Here is a 3,362-nt window from a genome sequence, read left to right on the forward strand (position 1 = left end):
GGGGCACACTTAAGTTACTTCACTAATAATAACCCGGAAACACAAAGTTCAAATACAGAAATGCAGACAAACACCATCACATGCACTCACACAAACAGATCTACAAGCATATTCGTGCAATTTCTAAATCTTCAACAGTAACACGAAGCAGAGCAAACAGGCGCGACTTGGTGAGCCCTTCAAGGCGTCGGTGGGCTCCCCTAGCCCCCGAATTGTTAGTAGTTCAAGCCGGCGGCACGTCAGCTCGCCGGTTCCAGCAACCAAACCCTCCGCGCTGACGCTGGCGAGGCCAGACCAAGGACCACGCCGGGCAGCAAAGGTCTTTGAATACTCGGAGCAGGAGCACACCGGAGGAAGGCAACAAGTGCAAGGTGACAAGCTAGGGAGGACGACGGATTGCCGGCCGGGGGAGTGGGATTCACGCCGCCCGAGCGCGCGCGCGCATGTGCGGGCGGTTGGGGCTCGCGGGTGTCACACTGTCATGGCGCCATGCAACAGCTAGCGGGCTCGGACGTTCGCCCGGATGCTGTCGTGAGGATCTACTGTCAGCATCAGTAGGGTCAACACGAGCGTGTGTGTTTGTGTGTGTCATGTGAGCGTGATTCGCTGCTGGGGGCTAGGTTTCGCGCTGTATTCTAGTGGGTTTGAGGTTTGTTGTTTATGTGGGGTGGGGAGGGGGGCTCACCCGTTGGAGCATCCCGTTGTTCGCTAGTGTGGTTTGTGCTGGGGTGAACATTCTCCAGGTGGTGTAGGGCAGGCTGCCGCGAGGAGACCAGTGGAGAGTGGAGAGGTCACGTCGGTCTAGGGACCAGTTGGAGTAGAATCTTGGCTGCTCCATCGTTGTTTGGTGAGGAGAAGTGTCCGGAAAGGGTGGTCTAGCTGATCATTCCCTCTAGAGTTTCCTTTTGTTGGCGGCTTGATCATTCTTTCTCTGGTTTGCGACATATGGCTGCGCCTGGATGGAAAGGGTCCTTCTGCTGCAAGTAGCATTAACACATTGAATTATTTAACATCGGTACTGTAGAGTTTGATTCCGGGGATGCATGCTTCTTCTGCGTGTGGCCCGGTTAGTTCAAATTTGAATTGCTATTGTTGCTAATAATTGTCCATGATGCATACGAGTAGTAGTTAACATCACACTTTTATCTCATAGATGAAATGTTAGTTTCATATGGCCTTTCATTGAGCGATGAGTTTCCAATAGCCCATTTCGCCAATACAAAAAGGGAAACGAGTTTGTAAGATAGACGCGTATGGGAACTACAGTTCAGGTGACAGACAACAACTTATTTGATTTAAACAATCCATATGCTAAGTGTTTGTAACTTTCTAAGGTGTTGTTCTTGTCCAGCAATAGTTACCAAAAAGGTTCAGCCTGCGAGTGGGTAGAACCTCTGCAACAACTAAAAAAGAGCATGCTCATGTTCCGTAGCTGAAAAGATGAGCTATTTCACGTCCACGTTATTTGAAAATTATGCTTGTGCGTCACTAACTTGCAACTTTGAGACGTTCCGAGTGCATAGAAAAATGTTGGACAGGTCCACAACAATACTCAGATAGGTTGTTCTTTTCCCTTTTTGGACCTTTGTTTGGCTCCAAGAGACTGTCATCTGCTTTGGGGAATTTAGTAGATCACCTACTAGAAGAAAAACCCTAAAGAACCTGAAACATGAAAAGTGAAAGCACCTGTTTTAAAAGTTAAAATAAAAGGTTGAGCTCATTGCACCCTGAACATTTTTCTAATTACATGAACATCTGTTACAAATGTGTCAAGCCACTTTTTTCATTACATGAGCATCTTTGAATAATGTATTCAACACTTTTTCTAGTTACATGAACACTCTTAATATATGAAAAAATTCTTAATTACATGAACATTTTTGTAAAAATGCATTGAACACTTTTTTAATTACATGAAGATTTTTTTAAATGTGTCAAACATATTTATAATTTACATGGATATTTTTAACAGGTGGTCGTTTTTTTTATAATGAACGATCGTTTTCATAGTGAATGATCATTTGTCCACTCTGTGCGACGGATCGGGAGGATACCTTCCACGTCTTCTTCTGTAGATGTCCACGAGCGACTGCGCTTTGGCATGCTATGGAGGAACGCTGGAGGTTGCCGAACATCAGGAGGTCTATTTACGTTATTGCAGGACCTTGATGAAGTTCAACGAATGCGGGTGCTAATGGTGATGTGGCGCTGTTGGCATGTCCGGAACGAACTCGTCCACAACAAGCCAGCACCGCCGGTTGAAGCTTCATGGCGGTTCCTCCTCGGCTACATGGAGTCCCTCATTGGCATCAAGCAATTCCTGACCGGCGACTTTGCAAAGAGCAAGATGGTGATCACTGACGACGGCCGGCCGGCGCCGTTATCACATGATGCTTGAGCTACGACCCGTCCGGTGCATTGGTCCCCGCCTACAGCCGGCCGTGTGAAGCTCAATGTCGACGGTTCATTTGTCGAGGCTACGGGCGCTGCGGGGGCTGGAATGTGTTAGCAACCCAGGCCTAGCTTCCGGTCCATCGGCATATGCTCGAACATTTTCGATGTGTATCGGACACTCCACTATAAATAGAGAGCCCACAACATTCAAAAAGATCAGCCTTAACGGAGTGTGACACTCTCCCTTATAAAGAGCTCCTAGCTTCCTCTCATATCCGAGGTGAAATAAAGTCACAGACGTTACCCAAGGACAGGTTGCTGACAGAATGATACTACGTAATGCATCCGGATGTGTGGCACTCTCCTTTATAAAGAGCTTCTAGCCTCCTTCCATATCCGAGATGAAATAAAGTCAAAGGCGTTACCCAAGGACAGGTTGCTGACAGAATGATACTACGTAATGCATCCGGGGCCATTGTCTTCTCGGCTTGCCGTGAAATTTGGCAATGTGCAGACGCCCTGCATGCAGAGCTTGCTGCGTTCAAGGAAGGGCTGGGGCTTGTACACCCATGATCGTCCCGGCCGGTAGACATCGAGACTGATTGCAGTATTGCACCGAAGCCGTGAAGTTGCACCAATGTGTTGGGCAGGATAAATCGCCACACATGCTAAGAGATTATTAAGAGAGGGAGGCTACTATTGCTCACATTAGTAGGTCTCAGGTCACAGAATACAATTAGAGCATGTGTTTACGGTTCGCGTTTGCCCTCTTAAAGCATCTCTAGACTCTAGCAGACCCCTTAAAACGCACGAAACTATAAAATAACCGTCAATTTATAGTTTTAAATGAAAAACGGCCAGAATAAAACCCATAAACAACCCCGATCAGTAATTTTTTTGAAGGGGCACAGAACAGCTAAACCTATGAAAATAAGGATTTTGGAGACAACCCAAAGACAATATGTATA

This window comes from Triticum dicoccoides, chromosome 5A (genome assembly GCF_002162155.2).
Source record: "Triticum dicoccoides isolate Atlit2015 ecotype Zavitan chromosome 5A, WEW_v2.0, whole genome shotgun sequence".
Taxonomy (NCBI): Eukaryota; Viridiplantae; Streptophyta; class Magnoliopsida; order Poales; family Poaceae; genus Triticum; species Triticum dicoccoides.